At 41.0% G+C, this 22,888-nt stretch overlaps 1 protein-coding gene across 1 annotated transcript in view; it reads left to right on the forward strand.

Annotated features, from left to right (window-relative positions):
* Positions 1-10,003: 10,003 nt before the first annotated feature.
* LOC123511635 overlaps positions 10,004-22,888 on the forward strand; it is a 38,903-nt gene continuing 26,018 nt past the window's right edge. The window contains exon 1 of the mRNA XM_045267666.1: positions 10,004-10,229. The gene's annotated coding sequence lies outside the window, so the exon portion shown is untranslated. The remainder of the gene's footprint in view (positions 10,230-22,888) is intronic.

Here is a 22,888-nt window from a genome sequence, read left to right on the forward strand (position 1 = left end):
TCATACGGTCCCTTATTGATTATGCCGCCCGTGTTTTAATACAGTTTAGTGCCACTCAACTCCGTCCCCTGGAGCTTGTACAGAATGAAGCCATGCGGATAATCTTGGGATGCCCCAGGACTGCACGGATTGAAGTCCTCAGAGCTGAACTGCACCTGCCAAATATTATGTGTAGGGTACAGGAAATTACTTGTCGCACAATTAGCCGGATACTATGCACGGGCTCTGACTCTCTAAAGGGATCACTGACCCCCCTGTATCATGATCCTCGCACTTCTACAACACCATACCTCAGGAAGATCTTGGGAGTACTGACAAGTGTAGGTGTAGTCGAGGCTTGTATTTACGTTGTTATGTCGCCGCTGCAACCCGCCTGGAATCCTCACCGTGTCAGTGTTGATATTCACTCACTGCATCAGCCCAAGAGGGACTGGCTCCCTCATGTGCTGCAAGACATGTTCATGACTAAATTGTCCAAGTACCCACACGTTGAGGCTATTCATGTTTATTGTGATGGGTCAGTCAATGGCAGCAGGTCTGGATGTGGGCTGTTCATCCGTGACTACATCTCTGCCAGTCTCTACACTGACACTGAGGTTTCCAGGCGGCTCCCTGCACCCATGTCTTCCACTAGAGCAGAAATATATATATATATATATATGTGTGTGTGTGTGTGTGTGTGTGTGTGTGTGTGTGTGTGTGTGTGTGTGTGTGTATTTACCTAGTTGTATTTACCTAGTTGTAGTTTTACAGGACCTGGGCTTTATGCTCGTGTGGCCCCGTCTTCATATCTACACTTATCCAATCTTACTTTAAAAGTATGCACACTCGTTGCAGACACTACTTCTTCATTTAAACTGTTCCACGTCTCAATACATCTTTGCGGGAAACTATATTTTTTAACATCTCTCAGACATCTTCCTTTTCTCAGCTTTTTACTATGCGATCTTGTGCTTCGAATGTCATATTCTTCTCTCAGGATCAGTTTCTCATTATCCACTTGGTCCATTCCGTTGATCAATTTATAAACTTGTATCAGATCCCCTCTCTCCCTTCTTTGTTCCAGGGTTGGCAGATCCATAGCCTTTAGTCTCTCCTCATATGTCATTCCTTCAAATTCTGGAACCATTCTTGTAGCCATTTTTTGTAGTCTCTCCAACTTTCTTATGTGTTTCTTTTTATGAGGGGTCCACACAACTCCTGCATATTCCAATCTGGGTCTTATTATAGTACTTATCAATTTCTTCATCATTTCTTTGTCCATGTAGTGAAATGCTACTCCAATATTCCTTAGCAAATTATATGTTTCTCTAAAAATTCTATCAATATGGCTTACCGGTTGATAGTTTTCTTCCATCGTCACTCCCAAGTCCTTTTCCTTTTTTATTTTTTCTAGTTCTACTCCATCTCCCATCTTATAGATTCCCACGGGTCGTCTTTCACTCTTTCCCATTTCCATGACATGGCTTTTGTTCACATTGAATTCCATTTCCCACTTTTTACTCCATTCCCAGATCTTATTTAGGACTTCTTGCAGTATTTCACAATCCTCATTTTGCTTTATAACTCTGCACAGTTTCGTATCATCTGTGTGTGTGTGTGTGTGTGTGTGTGTGTGTGTGTGTGTGTGTGTGTGTGTGTGTGTGTGTGTGTGTGTGTGTGTGTTTAAGTTATGTGTTTAAAAGTGTATAACAGCAGAGAGAGAGAGAGAGAGAGAGAGAGAGAGAGAGAGAGAGAGAGAGAGAGAGAGAGAGACCTGCAGGGTTATATGAAATTTAGCAACATTTAGGCCTAAGTAGCTAATACACCTATAAATTTCTACATACCTGTAATTTTAATATTCAATCGTGAGAATTTCTTCGAAGGAATCTCCTTCATCTGAAGCTACTGAGGTACTTGCAGCCTGTTCGTCTACCTGTACTGTTCCACTTGCTACCTTCTCTGTGCTGCGGTACATCTGGCTTGTGAAAAGTGCTTGCATTTTCTCTGTGACTGAAGTTACGACAGCAGATTTCTTTGCTGTGTAAGTGCGTCCGAACTCTTAAAATAGATTCGAGAGAACTAGTGCTTAATCTGTTTCTGGCCTTAGTTTTTACATTAGTGACGTGTGAGAATACCCTTTCAACAAAGACTGTACTTAAAGGAATGTAGTATGAGTTCAGTGCAATATAAAAAGATAGGAAGTTGCAGAAACAAATTTATTGACTGCGTGTTTGAAGGTTTGACCGGATCCGTGGTTCACAATGAAAAAATAAATAAATAAATAAATTTTGCTGAAAAAAAGGACAGAAAAGGACAGATTTTGACTGTCCTTTTTTTCAAGAAAACTTAAGGACAAACAGGCTCAAAAAAGGACAGACTGTTCTTAAAAGGACAAACATGGCAACCCTGGGCGTATTGTAGTAGTCGAGAGAGAGAGAGAGAGAGAGAGACTTATTCTTTAGCTCCGCCCATCATCTGAGAGCAAATAAATTCACTAAAGGAGCTATCGTTCATTATCAAGAAATAAATACGAGCTGATTCGTTTATTGATCATTGTTGAAGGTTCATAAACTCATCGTAGGAAAGTATTACATCCGCTGTATTATTATATACGTAAGCTTGGCGACATGATGTAGCACTGCGGCATTACGTGGTTACTCAACCTACATACCAAGTGAAAGAGCGACTGTCTCACTTCCTCTATTCAGACAAAACACAGGAAACGTAGGAAATGGAACAGTGGAATCCATCTTGTCAAGTCATGCTTACTGGCGACATAAGAAGAGGAGAGAATAGAACAGAAGAGAAGAACATGCCATACACAATAAAGAAAAAGAGAATATAAACACACGGACAAAATACACGAAATAGTGGTAATAATTTCTGACTATCTTGTAACATAATCTCTCTCTCTCTCTCTCTCTCTCTCTCTCTCTCTCTCCAAACATGCTGCGTATCTTTTCTCAATCCTGAACATCTACTATTTATATTTCATGTACCTGATTCTCTTTGGTAATCTTCACTTTAATTAACTCTCTCTCTCTCTCTCTCTCTCTCTCTCTCTCTCTCTCTCTCTCTCTCTCTCTCTCAAGAAAAGAAGAGGAAAAGAAGGAGGGGGAGGAGGAGTAGGAGGAGGAGGATAAATGGGAAGAGGAGGAGGAGGAGGAGGTATCGACGCGCGCCTCCAAACTAAGTATTCGTGCACACCTTGCTTGCGGCGTTTTAATTAACCTTTATGAACATGAGGAGGAGGAGGAGGTGGTGGTGGTGGAGGAGGAGGAGGAGGAGGAGGAGGAGGAGGAGGAGGAGGAGGAGGAGGAGGAGGAAAAGGAGGAGGAGGAGGAGGAGGAAGAAGAGGAGAAGGAATTGTTAGCAGCTACCAGTATGTCTCCTCCTGAGCTTCCCTTCCTTCCATCTCCATTCTACTACTGCTCACCCGCAAACCTCCTCATCTCTCTCTCTCTCTCTCTCTCTCTCTCTCTCTCTCTCTCTTTCTGAGCCAGTAACTTTTTTGTAGGTGCATACATATATAGTGTGTAGGTATGTATGTATGTAAGTATGCACAAATATATTCATGTTTATCTACCTATCTATCTGCCAGTCTGTCTGTATGTGTATCTGTCTGTTTATCTATCTATCTATCTATCTATCTATCTATCTATATGTCTATCTGTCTGTCTATCTATCCATTCATCAATCCCTCCTATCTATCCATATATCCATCCACGTGTCTATCTTCAAATAAATGCATATAAACGCATATTTTGCCACCAGTCAGTCCATCATCTGCTTTGCACATCTCATCCGGCAAATAATGGATCTCATATGTAGACGCAGGCATGACCGAAACGCTCCCTTTACCAACACTGAAACAAGAGCCTTTGATCCCACAAAATACCTATCGCATTGCCTTTTATACTTCTACGTTTGCATACACGCTGGGTGATCGGTGGTGGTTGATTTCACTTGCAAGGCCTTGAAATATGAGAGGATGTTTGTAAGTGTGTTTGGTGTCTTTGTTTTTCTTTACATTCAACTTTCTTCCTTTCGCTCTTCTGCTCCTACTCCTCCTCCTCCTCCTCCACCTCTTCCTCCTTGAGCTGTATTTGAAAGCCTAAAGGAAGACAAACGAGAGAGGAGTAGGAAGGAAGGATATCTGTGCTTCTCAGCTTACAGGTCCCTGCAGGAGGCAAAGGAGCGACTGTTTACATCCGATTTTCCGCCGAATAATGAAAAATAATATGGAAAAAACCTGCAGAGAGAGAGAGAGAGAGAGAGAGAGAGAGAGAGAGATGGGAGCTGGATACGCAATAAAGATAAAACTGCAGGCTTGGAGCGGCGGGAGGCAGTTCAGAACACAACTAAATTATGAGATTAATATGATTTAAGACTCCTCATTGAGTCCCTATAATAGACTCCTGTCATCGAGAGAGAGAGAGAGAGAGAGAGAGAGAGAGAGAGAGAGAGCAACAAGATAATAATTACCTTGCTCTCGTCGTGCATGAATTTGTAAACGCGTGGAAATTCTTTACTTTTTTCTCCTCTTTTCCCTATCTCTGCTTCCTTTTATTTCCTTGTAGCGTCAGGAAGACAAAACGAGATGGAGATTCTGCATGCGGAAAAGCGGAAAGAGGATCGGGTAAAGAGGGGAGAGAATACCATAGAGTGTTTTGAAATGTGAAATGTTCCCCTTAGACTTAATGAAATGCAGGACTAATTATCATCCATTTACTTGGTGAAAGATGAAGAATATTAACATAGTTTGGAGGAGGAGGAGGAGGAGGAGAAGAAGGAGGGAGAGCAGCAGCAGCAGCAGCAGCAGCAGCAGCAGCAGCAGGAGGAGGAGGAGGAGGAGAAGAAGAAGAAGAAAAAAAAAAAGGAGGAGGAGGAGGAGGAGGAGGCCCACACATCCACCCACACACACACACACACACACACACACACACACACACACACACACACACACACACACACACACAGAAACGTAGACACACAGGTACGCACGCTGCACACAGGCAGACACATTTATATACCTACTATCAAGCTATACGTCAAGGCCCACCACCTCCCATTCCCGCTGGCACGTGACTGGTAAATTGTTACACACGGGGCCGGCTGAGCCACGTCCAAAATTCAGGCGGAAATTTGCGGCACACGCAGCGAGGGAGTGATTTGTGCAACTTGTTGGTGGACGCAGAGGGCTGGCGCTGCTCGACAAAGGTGTCATCAAGAGCTGCAGCTTGCTGGGGGAAAGACACAAAAAGACCAGGCGATTATCACGTCCCTTTTTCATGTGTAAGAAAAAAAATAAGCATTAGTAATCAGCGCAGCAACGTCTAGTAACTACAATACTTAGGTATGCTAATGTTTGTTCATTCTATCCTCTTCTCCTTCTTCTCTTCTTCTATATGCTTCTCCTTCTCCCCCTCTTCCTCGACACCAAAAAACGTGATCGACAGTTCCATCTAGGTTTGAAATATACTCCGGCATTTCTGATTTCTCGTTCAGTCTTGTGGAATACGAGGCTGGTTATTGCTGTCGTGACTCCCGCAGCTGTCTGTCACTCGGTGATTGCCCGGCTCAAGGGGTCGAGTGAGGTGGGTGTAAAGGTTAGCCACCCATGATCTCTGTGCCCTCTTACGGATCTGGCAACACTGATCTTTATATTTACCGTGACTTCCATATTGAGTCACAGCCGTATTCATTCACGTATATCTAAATTTATCTCCTTTTCATTACGTTTTTTTTTATATTGTTTGAGTACTACTATGCATTTTTTTTATAAACGTCTGTATAAAAGAGAAAAAGATTGATTCGCTTCCAATTCACTTATAAAACGAGAAAAATACAGTGTTGCAGGTTTCCATGTCAGTGTGGAAACTTTCCCTTCTTGTAACATTTATTGACTGGCTCTTTATCGACGTGACAAGTGCTTCTAGTTTTAATCGGCTTAAGTGTGTCCGCTCACCCTCCCAATCTCCTGTCCTACCAAACACACACACACACACACACACACACACACACACACACACACACACACACACATACAGAGAGAGAGAGAGAGAGAGAGAGAGAGAGAGAGTGTGTGTGTGTGTGTGTGTGTGTGTGTGTGTGTGTGTGTGTCGTATGTTCACTCTGGATATTAAACAAAGCGACAAACCCTACGCATGTGTATCAGCACAATATATAACTCAGAGTGTTCGGGGTGGCTCATCTGACCTAATTAAAAACGCTACTGTGAAGGACATGCAGGTTGTTATTACACTTACAACGCAGTCCCAGCTACACTCTATTAAAGTTATTAGCCAGTGTGCAGTATTTCAAAGTCTTTACAGCTCCTTTACAGCCACTTCTCAAGGCTACGCACACCTCATCCTCGCGCTTGTATTTGCAGTAAGAATCTCGAATCCAACATCTAATCAGCATCTTTATTTCCTTGTATCCCAAGGGGTGCATACATTCCTGCTCCCCACACGCGCACCTGGAATTATACCTTTCACTGCAAGACAAAAAATATAATCTAGTCAAGAGATAATCAGTTTGGAAGCGCGAAGCAGAACGCTCGTGTATTCAGAGAAGAAACGTACGTACCGGAGTGAAAGATATCCTACCGGTTGTAAGACGGGAATGAGTCTCAGAAATGACAATTTCTTGGAGGTGTTAGGAGTAAGTAGCAATACAACGCCTCCGTGCTACAGTACAGTACAGACAAGATCGCTCCGCAGTCTGTCTCTGAATTCTCTGCACTCGGTTGGTTGGATACAGATGGGGGATGCAGCGCATTGACCGTCCACCGCCCAGCTGTTGATCCTCCAGCCTCGCCTGCTCGATAATTGTGGAATTCTGGGGAAATTGAATGTGATTGAGTTATGGCGTCAAAATAACAAGGTCACGTGGTCCGGACTTTGGTGAGAAGAAAAAAACTCCCGGGTCAGAATCCAGCTCGCAACTTCTTTTCTTTTCTTTTCTTTTTTATTTGTTTTGTTTTGGTTAGCTTCGAGAATCGTTGAAGAGTGAATTGTAGATAACATAAATGTCACATTCTGTTTCACGGCAGAGTGAGAAAAACATACACAAAATAACCAGAAATACTTGCAATTAATGTCCCCCGGCCGTACCATACCTCGCCCTGGGTCAGACGGTACGGAAGACATAGGTGTGACAAATCCATACAGGTTACCTTTCAAATTCTCGGAAGGGAATGTATATTTGAATATTTATCCCCTCCTTCCTAGCGAGTAGCCACGAATACCTGTCTTTTCATAGCATATTTGTTGATTTTGCATCTCTCTCTCTCTCTCTCTCTCTCTCTCTCTCTCTCTCTCTCTCGCCGTACCGTGGAAAGGCAGGATAAAAAGAGTAGCGTAAACCACCGTGGCCAGGAGTGAGCGCAGCGTGTGTCAAGGCGGGGGCGTCAGGCAGCCAGCGCCTCCCAGCCGGCGGCTGTTCGCGTGCGGCCGATCGTCTGGCCTGAACCCTCGATGCAGGAGAAGGGAAGGGGAGAAGCGTTATTGGAAAACCTTCGCGAATATCGAAATGACCTTCAAGAATAAATATGTAAAGGTGTGTAAGCAAAAATGTTACAAGTTTCTTCGATTCACTTGTTTCATTAGCACGGCTCTTGATGCAGGCGCTACGTTGCAATATACTCAATGAAAATACAATATTTCTTCAGCTATTAACAGTGTATGATTTGATACAAGTGCCGCACTGTACAGATAAACAATTGCAAAATACTTCAGATGATACAAACACAACAGGTAATACTGGATATTATAGCAAAGACTTTTTTTTTTTTTTTCAACTGCTGGATAATTGACAACTCAGTATCACCACTACTTCTACTAATACTTTAGCCACTACTAATATAATAATACAACGAGAACTCCAACTATTACTACTACTACTACTACTACTACTACTACTACTACTACTATTACCACAACTGCTACTACTACTACCACTACTACTACTGCTACTACTACTACTGCTACTACTTCTAACTACTACTACTACTACTACTACTACTACTACTACTACTACTACTACTACTACTACTACTACTGCCACTACTAACAATATTACAACAACTACAACAACAATAACAACAACAACAACAACAACAACAACTACTACTACTATTACTTCTTCTACTACTACTACTATTACTACTACTACTACTACTACTACCACTACTACTACTCCTACCACTGCTAACGATAATACGATAACAACAACAACAACAACAACATCAACAACAACTACTACTACTACTACTACTACTACTACTACTACTACTACTACTACTACTATTATTACTACTACTACCATTGCCAACGATAATACAACAACAACAACCACTACTATTACTACTACTACTATTACTACTACTACTACTACTACTACTACTACTACTACTACTATCACTGTTGCTGCTTCTGACGAGGTAATTGAATATAACATGACACAGTTCTTTAATGCCCTGATAGCGTAATGAAGCCAAACACCGCTAAGTTACACAGCCTCGTGTCACATTTAAGTAGATCACTACAGGACCTGCTAAAAGATATATATAAAAAAAAATATACAATCAAATTAACGCATCAAGCTGTTAGTTAATCTAGGAAAGAAAGTAAAAGAGAGAGAGAGAGAGAGAGAGAGAGAGAGAGAGAGAGAGAGAGAGCACAGGTGAGGGCCTTGGTAATAACAGGTGCATTAAGCTCAGCTGAAGGTGTGTTGGGACAGGTGGATTATTTTCAGATTGTGAGATGAAGGTCAATACGTACCTACGAGAGAGAGAGAGAGAGAGAGAGAGAGAGAGAGAGAGAGAGAGAGAGGGGACCAGGCAGCAAGCAGTTGGGTGTGGACTGGCGTGGCGTGTGGTTGTGTGTCTAGCTTCTCCGTACTCCCATTACACGCGTGGTTCTTCCTCTCCCGCTCCCTCTCTCTTACTCTCCCTCCTCCTCTCCCACTCCCTCTCTCCTCTCTTCATCTCCCTCCCTACCTCTCGCCCCCAGCGGATCCCCAAGGACCAGCACCCAACAATACGTGTCACCTTAAATCGAGTAAACTGGCGCCCAAAATTGGTGAAAATATCCAAGAGGCGTGGCCGCGTTCATACTTCTACATTACTTATTTTCTCTCTCTCTCTCTCTCTCTCTCTCTCTCTCTCTCTCTCTCTCGTAACTTGAAATAATGAGAAGTGCTGAGGGAAAAAAGGAGATAAAGGAGACTGATAATACCTGTAATAATCGTAGTAGTAGTAGTAGTAGTAGTAGTGGCGGTGGTAGTAGTAGTGAGTGATGACTTAATTGCGTAAGTGTTTATGATGGCGCAGTAACTCAGTTATTTTTTCTTACAAACAACAGCGTTTTGTTACTATTCTTTTTATTAGTGTGTGTGTGTGTGTGTGTGTGTGTGTGTGTGTGTGTGTGTGTTTATAATATTGCCTGTTCTTTTCGTGTACGTATACAAAATAACTTTTTTTTATATACTATCCCTTACCTCTCTCTCTCTCTCTCTCTCTCTCTCTCTCTCTCTCTCTCTCTCTCTCTCTCTCTCCATGATGACCGATGGGGCGTGTGCCGAGAGCGTGGTACGTTAAAAGCCCAAAACAGACCAAACACACTAAGGCGCCGCAGCACAGAAAAATATGCCAAGACTCAAATTCCACGTTAAAATCAACACGTTATTCTGGGAACGAGGCTGCACTGTTTACTTGCAGGGAAATAAGACCTGCCAGAGAGAGAGAGAGAGAGAAAGAGAGAGAGAGAGGAGGGTGAAGGGGAATTAAAATAGATACAAAAACACAATAATAATAATAATAGAAAAATAATTAGTAAGAATAGGAATAAGAATATAACCACTCCGCGAAAGATACAAATAAAGAAAAACAAAAATCCAGCACACATATATAAGAAACTGCCATCATTACCACCATTATCGTCACTAGGAGTGCCGAGTGAAGGAGGGAGCGAGTGAGTGAAGGAGCGAGAGGGAAAAAGAAAAGGACAAAAAAAAAAAAAAAACATAGGGCAAATTTCAACATCGCCATCAGCAGCAGCGGGAGGTGGTGGTGGAGGTGGAGGTGGTGGTGCGGTCTCAATGCGAAGAACAATCCTACGCACGATTTCAGGCCGGTAAAAGGAGGAGGTGCACGGAAGGATGAAAGGAGCGAAGGGAGCAGCGTTGCCAGACCTGTGAACACACCTCCTCGTCACCCTCCACTTGATATTGTGATTATACAGGTGAGAGAGAGAGAGAGAGAGAGAGAGAGAGAGAGAGAGAGAGAGAGAGAGAGAGAGAGAGAGAGAGAGAGAGAGAGAGTTCTAATATATAACCGTGTCATTTTAAAAGGCTGTGAGTAATAAAAGCGTTTCTATCAATGTTGCGATTTGCTGTAGTTGAGTTTGTAATTTCACAGGTGAGTTATGAGAGAGAGAGAGAGAGAGAGAGAGAGAGAGAGAGAGAGAGAGAGAAAATATTTGATTGCAAACAGTTTTGTCAGTTTCTATTTACTCTTTTCTTTCTTTCTCTCTTTCTTTCTATTCATATACTATTTCTACATTTTTTTTTTTTTTTGGTTGACGAGGTGAAGAATATAAACTATTTTCTGTTATGTTTTCTTTCCCCTTCTCTCTCTCTCTCTCTCTCTCTCTCTCTCTCTCTCTCTCTCTCTCTCTCTCTCTTACTATTTTTGTGGCTCTTCCCGTTTACGACAAGTTCAATCTTCTCTCTCTTGCTCGTTTTGGGATTCTTTGCGCATTTTCCACGAGCGTTTCCCATTTGTTTTCCTCTGACAATTGACGAGTGAGAGGAACGGAAAAAAAATATATATACACGTACACAAATACATACATTCCATTTCGTACAGAGAGAGAGAGAGAGAGAGAGAGAGAGAGAGAGAGAGAGAGAGAGAGAGAGAGAGAGTGAGAGGGGAAAAAAAAGATCTCTAATTACATATAAATATAGACGACACAGTTCCCATGGCTTTTACGAGGTGCTGTGTTCCTGTTTGAGAGAGAGACAGAGAGAGAGAGAGAGAGAGAGAGAGAGAGAGAGAGAGAGAGAGAGAGAGAGAGAGAGAGAGAGAGAGAGAGAGAGAGAGAGAGAGAGAGAGAGAGAGAAATGGATACTTGTCTCTGTCTATTTACTAGAGAATTCCTGCTTGGCTATCCCATCTCTCTCTCTCTCTCTCTCTCTCTCTCTCTCTCTCTCTCTCATCACCGATACACGCGCCAAGAAATTTATCAAACATGAACGTTCGTAAATTTCAAGCCGAAAAGAAAAATATTCCCGATAAATATACTCCAGATGTCTGGGATCGGAACGAAATTTGGACGACGGGAAGGAAAAAGAAGGAAGGAGGGATGGGACAGGAAGGAGGGAGGCCAGGAGAGATGGATGGGTGGAGGCAGGTAGGCAGGGAGGAAGGGAGGAACAGAAGGCGGTAAAGGAAAGAAGAGACTAAGAGAGAGAGAGAGAGAGAGAGAGAGAGAGAGAGAGAGAGAGAGAGAGAGAGAGAGAGAGAGAGAGAGAGAGAGAGAGAGAACAGTGAGAGAGAAAAAATAAACTTAATAAAGAAGTGGTGATGGTCGTAAACTTGTTGTCTGCTGTGTGGCAAAAAAATAATCCAATTTTCTAGTGTGACTTTAAGTATGAGTATATGATAACACCAACAACAACAACGACAGTGACTTTAATAATAGTAATGCTAATAATAATAATAATAATGAAAAAATAATAATAATAACAATAATAATAATAATAATAATAATAATAATAATAATAATAATAATAATGATAACAATAATAATAATAGAAATAATAATAAAAAAACAATAATAATAATAATAATGATAATAATAATAATAAGATACTAACAATAGTAATAATAATAATAATAATAATAATAATAATAATAATAATAATAATAATAATAATAACAAGAACAACATAATAATAATAATAATGATAATAATAATAATAATAATAATAATAATAATAATAATGATAATAATAATAAACTCAGTGACGATGATTGTATTCAAGAATAAAAATAGTAATAGTAGTAGTAGTAGTAGTAGTAGTAGTAGTAGTAGTAGTAGTAGTAGAAGTAGCAGTAGAAGTAGCAGTAGCAGTGGTGGTAGCGGTAGCAGTAGTCTAGTAGCAGTAATAGCAGTAGCAGCAGAAACAACACCACTACCAACAACAGTAGTTTTGAAAAAAGGAAAACACACACACACACACACACACACACACACACACACACACACACACACACACACAAGAAAAGCGAGAAATTCACTTTTTGTCCATTTTTTTTCTATCCTTTTTTTTCATATGTTTTTTCCCTCGACATCCACACCTTAATGTTCCTCCACCACCCAAGCCCCAATTCCATTCGTAGCGGGATAGCCAGGCCGCTGCTCTACGCCTACACCAGGATATCAGCACCGCGTCGCCATCTGCCCCATAAAACCACATCTTTCTAACTACCTCCATTCCATCCTGTAGGTTTAGGCTTCCGTGGTCCAATGCTGCTGCCACTCCTTCCCTTGATCCCTTCCCCTTATTCCCTTATCTTCCTTATCACTTCATCTTCCGATCTAGATGAGTACATTATCTTCATCATCCCTGCCTCATTCTTATCCTCTCCCCCGGGTCGTCTCACTCTCTCTCTCTCTCTCTCTCTCTCTCTCTCTCTCTCTCTCTCTCTCTCTCTCTCTCTCTCTCTTTCTGTGTTCCTTCATCTCCGCTCTTAAGAAGAATCCACGACTGTTTCCGTATCTGTTTCTTGACTGTATCGTTTTCTTTCTCCGGTAAACAATTTTTTTTTCTTTCGTGGTAATCTTTTTGTTGAATGCTTCTCTTCTTTTATATCATTCCTTTTAACATTGCGTTTATATTGGACATAAATCATTTCATCTTTCTTTTATTTTCTTGCATAACTCTTGATACTGGAAAAATTCCCTCCGTCTGATACTTCGTAGTATGTCTCTCTCTCTCTCTCTCTCTCTCTCTCTCTCTCTCTCTCTCTCTCTCTCTCTCTCCTTGTTCTCTTCTATTCCTTGGTGTATTATGCTGTTATAGAGAGAATCTTCCTTGTGATTGCTCCAATTTCTCTCTCTCTCTCTCTCTCTCTCTCTCTCTCTCTCTCTCTCTCTCTCTCTCTCTCTCTCTCTCTCTCTCTCTCTCACTCATCACCCATAACACCGCAGCAGTAATGTCCACACTCTCAACACTTGTCCAGGAGTCTCACAATTCAGGACTATGTAAATTACTTCACTCCCTCCTAAAGCTCCAGCTCTACGGCACCATCACTCTCCTCCTTGCCGCACTCGCTCGCCTTCATCTTCCTCCTTCTCCTCCTTTCGCACCCTAACTTCTATCATGACTAAATTCCACAGCTTCCCAGTATCAACGACTTGAAATTTGTCACCAGCCAACAGTACTAAGATTTATCTTGTTTGTTCTTAGTATCCTTCTCCATTCTTCCTTAATCCTTTTCCCCTCTCTGCGTATTCATCGTCTCTTTATTTGTTGTTTCCATTGTCGCTTTCTGCTCCGTGATATTTTTCCTCCTATTTTCTCTTCAGATCTCTTGCTCTTTTTCTTACGTACTTAACCACAAAGCCAACTCATCATAAGGTAAGCTGACTCCATTCAAGACTTTATGGAGGTACTGTGGGTCTTGAGATAATCTATTATGGCCTACTTGTCCTTCTGATCGCTCATTACTCCCTGTGTGAAGATTCAAACCCTTTCACTGCTGGATGCGGTCATCCCTTGTTAACATTCACAGCTAAGTAGGGAATTGTTTGCTTGGACACGTAGAGAAAAGAAGAGAGGTTGTTTTAGTCTCTTTCATGCTACAGAACTTGAGACTAGGATAAAGATAAGTGCCTTTAAAGTTAGAGGTTATTATGGGAAAGAAACCTTGGCCTATATTCTGAAGGACTTCCGCCTCGCACCTTCACTATTTTCACTATTTTCAATGGACTTTAGTTGAAGTGACATGGGTTTTAAGGATATTTCTGTAATTCTAGTACATATTGACAAGTGTTCTGCATTATCAGCAGGAAAAATACTCTTTAGAACTCGGCTAATCGTCTCCGTAGTCTTTGAAAATTATCACGGTGAGGGGGGGGGAAACTTTTCTAAATATGGCGCCTTGTCCAGCAATGTTGGAGTTGATTAAACAAACAAGGCGGTATCATACATGGCTGTTGTAAATCGTCTTTTTATATGAAGTGTTGTCCATCCTCTCTCTCTCTCTCTCTCTCTCTCTCTCTCTCTCTCTCTCTCCTCCACCTAACATTACTTTTGTCTTTTAAACCGTTGTCCTTTCTTTGTACTGATTCCAACAGACCTACATCCATCCTGTGATATAGTGTCACGAACTATTCAAAACAATCAAGATGAGATACGACCAGCGCCAAATGTAGCTGATATTATTCCGACACCCCCACTTTTAACGCTCCTAAAGATGAATCCTGGCACAATATTACAATAGTCCAGCGTCTGTCTCTAACGAATGTCTCATCCCCACCACGGAATGTATCAACCAGATGCTGGATAATGGTAGCATGGGACCTTTTACTGTCTTTGAGTAAATAGAGACGATTTTACAGATCAAGAATAAAACTACAGCCACTACAATCTTTGAACAACCCTGTGTGTTATTTGGTGCTTGGAAAGCTATACTAAAAGCTCTCCCTCACGATACTTCAGTTAGTAAGCTTGAGGAGAGGCTATGGCAGTGAAAGGGTTAAAAGGGTTATGTAACATAATCAACCGCTTATCCATACAGTCCCATTTTTTTTTTCCCTTCATTTTTCTCCAAGTAGCAAGTCTGACGCCGTACCATACTCATATATCCCGCCGGTAACTTTCCACGCTTCATTTTCCCTCCCAGCACCTCACTCGTGGCAGGATTCATTAACCTTCACACTCTTACCTGCACCTTTTCAATGCTCTCATTTCAAAAACCCCTCACATGTAGAAGTACCGCCGCCCGACCTGCTCCTCACCTCACCCTCACCGCAGCCTTATCCGCCATCCTCCATCCTCACCGGCGCCTCCTCACTTGTACCCAAACCATCGGCAACACCTGCTCCTTTAACACACACAAATTAGTCACTTGCTTTCAGAAGAGCTTCGTATTTTCCCTAAAGTTTTGGATACTTTCTCCCCCACCTCTCGTAAGCCCTTCTCCTTGCCTCACGAACCCTCCCCTCCTCTTCATTTCCCTGCTCCTCCTCTTATCTACATGCATACACTCACTCACGCCTTCCTCGGACTTTCTTTTCTTCTCTTTTTTTTTAAGGAATTATAGCAATTTCCTTTTGTTTTCCCTTCCTAATCGCGTTATCCTCATCATCATCATTATCTTCATCAGCATCAATAACAACACCAGCAACAATAACAACAACAAAGGGGGATGATACTGGCTTTGATGGCGACGATAACGATGATGCCGATGATAACGATGACAAGGATTATGATGATGATGATGATGATGATGATGATAAAAGTAGTAATGATAATAACAATGATGATAATGATAATAATAATAATAATAATAATAATAATAATAACAATAATAATAATGATAATAATAATAATAATAATGATAATAATAATAATAATAATAATAATAATAATAATAATAATAACAACAATGATAATAATAATAATGATAATAAAAAAAATCATTACTTTTACACCACTCTTATTTCCATCACCACCACCACCACAAGCATTACCACCACCACCACCATTACTACCACCACCACCACAACCACCACCACCACCACCACCATTACCACCGCCACCACCACCACTATCACCACCAACACCTCTATTGCCACCACCACCACCACCACCACCACCAGAAGGTCAGGTCACGTCATGCGAGGAGAAACAAGGTCACGGTCAAACTGCCTCAAATAAATGACGTAATTTTTACCCCCAGAATTAACGCACCTTTTCCTCCTCTCTTTCTCAGGGCATTTATCTTCCATCCTTTCTTTTTTTCTTCTTTTTCTCTCTCTTTCCGATATTTTCCTCTCAAATGTTCGGTTTTTGTCTATCTGGGGGAAAAAAAAGGTGTGGAGAAGAAAAGCGAGGAAAAGGAAGAAGAAAGAACGTGCGAAGAGGAAAGTGAGGCAATGGAGAAAAATGTAATAGGCATAAATTGAGGAAAAGAGATGCGAGAAGACAGGAAGAGAAGTAAGGAACGAGAAAGAGAGAGAGAGAGAGAGAGAGAGAGAGAGAGAGAGAGAGAGAGAGAGAGAGAGAGAGAGAGAGAGACTTAAAGGGAAAAATACATAATCGAAAGGAAATCGGGAAAAAAAACCCAATCAACTCGTGGGGAAAAAGAGAGAGAGAGAGAGAGAGAGAGAGACAGAGACAGAGGCAGGAAGGAGAGCTATGGGACGAACAGGGAGAGGGGGGAAAAAAAGGAGAAATAGGCTTAAAAAGAGAGAGAAAAAATAGAGGAAAAAAGAAAAGGGGGACAACATGAAACAAAAATAACGTTTCGTAGGAAATTGTTAGACTCGTTTTTTACTTTTTTTTTCTACACGGTAAATGATTTTGAAAGGGAAAACAAAACTAGTGAAGTCTATATATAGGACAGAAAGAGAGAGAGAGAGAGAGAGAGAGAGAGAGAGAGAGAGAGAGAGAGAGAGAGAGAGAGAGAGAATGGACCACTCAAAACAATTGTAAACTAATATAAGAATGGAAAAAACAGAGAGAGAGAGAGAGAGAGAGAGAGAGAGAGAGAGAGAGAGAGAGAGAATGGACCACTCAAAACAATTGTAAACTAATATAAGAATGAAAAAAAACAGAGAGAGAGAGAGAGAGAGAGAGAGAGAGAGAGAGAGAACATGTCTCGCCCGAAATGTCTGGGTGTGGTTGAGGCAGCGTGCGACAAGAATTCAGATTGGTTCGTATTGGAGAGGAAAGAGGTGGGCGGGAGGTGGGACGGGAAGGGGGCACGATAGGTGGCGGCGGGACGGGAGCGGGACGGGGCGGGATGGGGGCGGGATGGGCTGTCGTTTAAATCCACAAAATTAAGGAGGAAAAAATACAGATATGCCGAGGAGGAAATTTTTGACCGAAGACTCCCTGATGGATCTTTCTTTCTTTTTTTATCTTTTTGTCTTTTTTTTCGTCTTCAGTTTTATTTATGTATATATTTTTTTAAGTTTTCCATTTGTTAATCTAATTTTTTCTTTCATCGTCTTCCTTTGAGTTGCTTTCCTCGTTTAAGGATATCCTCTCTCTCTCTCTCTCTCTCTCTCTCTCTCTCTCTCTCTCTCTCTCTCTCTCTCTCTTTCTAGCTTTTCCACTCTCCCTTCTCCTTCGTCTCTCATTTTCCCATCTTAAAAAAATGTTCCTTGCTCCTTCCCTCCTTTCCTCCCTCTCTCTCTCTCTCTCTCTCTCTCTCTCTCTCTCTCTCTCTCTCTCCTCCTTTCCGGCCTCCCTTTTCTACCTCCAATGCCTCCCTCCCTCCGTGTCTCGTTCTCAATCTCCTTTTTCCTCCTCAACGTCACCCGGCCTTCCTTCCTTCCCTTTCTGCTTTCTTCGACTCCTAAGAATTCAACCCGAAACTCAAACCTGCATTTTTATGATGTTAGAGATGGCGATGTAGAATGTGAAGAGAAAGAGGAAGGAGGAGGAGGAGGAGGAGGAGGAGGAGGAGGAGGAGGAGGAGGAGGAGGAGGAGGAGGAGGAGGAGAAGGAGGAGGTGGTGGTGAAAAAGTACTGATGGTTGTGGTGGTGGTGTTGGTGATGATGGTTGTAGTTATAGTAGCAGTACTGGTGGTGGAGTGTTGATGGTGGTGGTGTTGGTGGTGGTAATGGCAGTGGTAGTAGTAGTAGTAGCAGTAGTAGTAGTAGTAGTAGTAGTAGTAGTAGTAGTAGTAGTAGTAGTAGTAGTAGTAGTAGTAGATAATCCTTTCATGATGCAGAGTAAAGAAGATGAAAAGACTAATGAAAGAAAATAAGAATAACAGTAAAAATAAAGATAATAATAATAATAATAATAGTAATGATGGTGACGACAGTGATAACGACTGGCGGTAAAAGTGACGATGATGGACGATGATGATGATGATACTCTCACAAAACTGACAAGAATAATGACATGCTAAAAAAAAAAAAGGAAAGGAAAAAAAAAGAGAAGAGAAAATTTAACTTCTCTATGATTTCAATGCGTCACCTTCTGGCTCCAGCTCTCTCTCTCTCTCTCTCTCTCTCTCTCTCTCTCTCTCTCTCTCTCTCTCTCTCTCTCTCTCTCTTTCTTCTTATCATCACTTTAATCTCATTTTTCTCTTTTCCAATTGTGAGTGTGACGTGACGGGAACATGAATAATGACCTTTGCTCTCTCTCTCTCTCTCTCTCTCTCTCTCTCTCTCTCTCTCTCTCTCTCTCTCTCTCTCTCTCTCATTGCATCACCTTTCGGATATTTGAATCTCTCTCTCTCTCTCTCTCTCTCTCTCTCTCTCTCTCTCCCAGCATTGATAATGAATAAATGTATGAATGAATGGATGATTGAATGAATAAGTGATGAATCAAAAGTAAATGAGTATGCAAACCAACATGAATAGATCAACGATACACGAAAGACCTTAATGAAAAAAAAAAAAAACTAAATTGATAATGAATAGAAATAATAAATAAGAAAAAACAAAACAAAAACATATACCTACAGACAATAAATAAACACAATGCATACATACAAACTATACTACAACAATGCAACACAATACACAAACACACAAACCCGACAGTAAAGTAGAATGAAATACACTCGATATACTAATAGGGGGAGGAAAAAAAAAAAAAAGACTGAGGGAGGAGTGGGGGGAGACAGTATTACAAAGTTACTACAGGATAAAATACAGCCAAAACAAACACTACACTACACACACACACACACACACACACACACACACACACACACACACACACACACACACACACACACTAACAAATAAGAAAACAGAGCGAAGCGTGGATAATATTGACGAATAAGGAGGAGGAGGAGGAGGAGGAGGAGGAGGGGGTGGGGAAGATTATTGTATTTGGGAAGAAGGATTATCGAGATGGGCGTATAGGGAGGAGGAGGAGGAGGAGGAGGAGGAGGAGGAGGAGGAGGAGGAGGAGGAGGAGGAGGAAGGAAGGAAGGAGGAAGGGAGTTTATCGGTGTGTAAAGCCAGTGGATTATTACAAATGAGAGAGAGAGAGAGAGAGAGAGAGAGAGAGAGAGAGAGAGAGAGAGAGAGAGAGAGAATGTGTGTGTGTGTGTGTGTGTGTGTGTGTGTGTGTGTGTGAAGCAAGCGTGGGGATCGAGAGAGAGAGAGAGAGAGAGAGAGAGAGAGAGAGAGAGAGAGAGAGAGAGAGAGAGAATGTTGTGTGTGTGTGTGTGTGTGTGTGTGTGTGTGTGTGTGTGAAGCAAGCGTGGGGGATCCTTTGTAGCATTACCGTATCTGTATATGCATGTGTGCGTTATGTTGCCCTCCTCTACTATACTGCGTACAGTCTGTGTGTGTGTGTGTGTGTGTGTGTGTGTGTGTGTGTGTGATGGCTCGCAAACACTGATGAATTGTTAACGTTCTAATCTCATGCAGCCGAGTTGACCCATCTATAATTTCTCTCAAGGCGGGCGGGTTGGATCTGTCTCTTCCACGGTCAGGGGGAAAGAAAGCGATAGGAAGGAGGGGGAACAAAGGCCGCGATTTGGGAAAGAAGTTACAAAGCAGGGGAGGGAAAGGGAAGGACACTGGAAAAAGAAAACTTGATGAAGTAAGGGGAGAAAGGGGGAGAAATTTGGAAGAATAAAGTAAGATGTTGGGAAAGAAAGAGGACACTGGAAACTTGAAACGTCGGGGAAAGAAAGTGCAAAGCAGGAAAGGAAGAACGGGAAGAATACTGCCGGAAAAACAAGACAGGAGAGAAAGTAAAGGAAGGAATGAAAGAAATGAAAGAAAGCTAGAAGAAAAGTAATGTAGAAGAGAAAGGAAAAGGAAGATATAGGGAGAAAAAGTCAAGTAGGAGAGAAAAAAAAGGGAGAACATTGAAAGGAGAAACGCAGGCAGAGGAAGAAAGGAAGGAAGGAGGAAAAAATGTAAAGAAATGGAGAAATAAAGAAAGATAGGACGGGAAGAAAGAAGAGAGGAGAAAAGAAGATGGACGAAAAGCAAAACACGAAGCAATGAAAGGGAAGAGAACAATAAAAAACGAGTCAGGAAGAAGAAGAAACAGGAAGGAACTAAGAAAAAATAAATGGTAGACCAATGAAACGAAACAGAACAGAGGAGAAAATCCAGGATGATTAAAGAAAGATGTGATAATAAGAGAAAATGAACAAAAAAAGAAAGGCATGATAAGAATAAAGAAGATAATGACAAGTTAAAGATAAGAAGAAAATTTAGGAGAAGAGAAAGCAGTAAGAGGAGAGATTTACATAAAGGAGAAAGAGAAAGAGAAAAAAAAACACAATAAATCCAAGTATTAGAAGGAGAAAGAATTTAAATGAAAAGAAGATAGGAAAAGGAAAAAGATAGAAAAAAAACGCAGGAAGAAAAAGGAAGAAAGAGACTTCAAGGAACAGAAAGGCAAGATAAAAAAAGAAATGGAGAAAAAAAAAAACGGGAAGAGGAAATGTGAATGAAGAGGAGAAATGAAGGAATGGAAGAAAGTAAGACAGGAAGCGGTGAAAGAGAAGTATATTGGAAAAGATAAGATAAGCAGAGAAGAAGAGGAGGAAAGAAAATGGAAGGAAAAAGTTATTAAAGAGAGAGAGAGAGAGAGAGAGAGAGAGAGAGAGAGAGAGAGAGAGAGAGAGAGAGAGAGAGAATCATATAAGACGGCACAGACAAAATAACACCGCTGATAAAAGAAAATACAATAAGAGACAAAAACAAAAATAAGAGAAAAACAGAAACGAAGCCAAAGGGAAGAAAAAAAAGGAAGACAAGAAAAAAAAAGCGAATGGCAAAAGAAGGGAAAACAAATAACGCAGGAGGTAAAACGCACGGAAAAGACAACGAAAACACTCACCGGAAAAACAAAAAAAGACAAAAAACAAGAGAACTACTGCAAGGAAAACATCAAAAATAAGGGAAACAGGGGGATGGTCGCGGAGGGGAAAAAAGACTAAGGAAAAAAAAAGACTAAACGCAGGAACAGAGTGAAAAACAAGAGGGGAGTAAACAGCTAATAAAGAGCAAGAGAGAAAGAAAAAAATAAAAACACAACAGCTGATGAAATTACACGTTCTGAAGAGAATTGATAAGAAGAAAAAGGTAAGAGAGAGAGAGAGAGAGAGAGAGAGAGAGAGAGAGAGAGAGAGAGAGAGAGAGAGAGAGAGAGAGAGAGAGAGAGCAAATGAAACTGGTGATGAAGAATTCTATACAAAAGAACGTGAATTAGGCAGAACACACACACACACACACACACACACACACACACACACACACACACACACACACACACACACACACACACACACATAGGAGAGCAGAAGACAAAAAATATCTTCGAGAACACGTGACTTAAAAGTTAAGAGAGCAAACCAAGAACAGAAAAAACGCAAAGGAAGAAAAAAAAAAAAAAAAAAAACTAAAACCAGCGAGAAGAAAAAAATTAACAGAACTTTTCAGACGAGAAGATGAGATGAAGAGCATAAACACACACACACACACACACGCGCGCACACACACACACACACACACACACACACACACACACACACACACACACACACGAAGAAAGAAATATTAGCCCCACCCAAAAAAAAAAAGAACATGAAAATTTCCCAGAGATCGACTAACCAGAAAAAAAAAAAAACGAGTCATTTCCAACACTTCATCGAAAAATTGGCTGGGCGCGCAAATGAAAAGCAAACAAACATGAATGTCAAAACTAAATTCGGCACAAGAGCGAGATGAAACACAATAGTCCACCAAATTACATGGGATCTGTTAAAAAAAAAAGTGTTAAAATATGCTAAATGAATAACGCAAAAGAATTATTTATTTGTATAATGACAGGAATGAAGAATGAGAATACAGCTCACACACACACACACACATACACACACATACACACACACACACACACACACACACACACACACACACGCGCGCGGCTCCGGTCTGCCTAATTTATCCTTCATTTTTTTTGTGTGGCTGTTACTGTTGCTATTATTATTAATTTTCACTCCTGCCATAACAAGAGGAAAAATATTTGACAATTTGTACTCACGCGTGTTGGTTTTGTCGTTATTATTACTATTATTATTGTTACTAATATGGTGATTCCTGTTGTTGTTAGCATCATCATCAGAGAGAGAGAGAGAGAGAGAGAGAGAGAGAGAGAGAGAGAGAGAGAGAGAGAGAACAAAAGCAAGCCACAACGATCTTATCAACACATAAACAGAAAAAAAAAATCCATCACAAAGAACAGCAATAACAATGATAAAAAAAACAATAAGTACTCGTAAAAAAAAAAATATATAAATTAACGAGCACCTCCCTGGACAAACGAAAGACAAACGGTTAATTACGGCAATCCATCTCATGACGCGCAAAAAGCGAAACATTATATTGGTCGCACCTCGTCTATTGCACTCCCGGGGAAACAAGAGAGCATCAGGTCCAGTCACTTCAGGTAAAAGAGCGACAAAGAGATGAAAAAAAAGAAAGAAAGAGAAAATAAAGGTCAATTGGGTCGTGTAAGGTGAAATAATATGCTTAGAAAAGAAGAAGAGAGAGATAAAAAAGAAGTATAAAAAAGAACAATCCATAAGGCAAACAAATAAAGCAAAGATGAATACGAAAAGAATAACAAAAAACCAAAGAGCATTGAGGCCTCTCCGTACAGTGAAAGAAT

This window comes from Portunus trituberculatus, chromosome 31, assembly GCF_017591435.1.
Source record: "Portunus trituberculatus isolate SZX2019 chromosome 31, ASM1759143v1, whole genome shotgun sequence".
NCBI classification, from domain to species: domain Eukaryota; kingdom Metazoa; phylum Arthropoda; class Malacostraca; order Decapoda; family Portunidae; genus Portunus; species Portunus trituberculatus.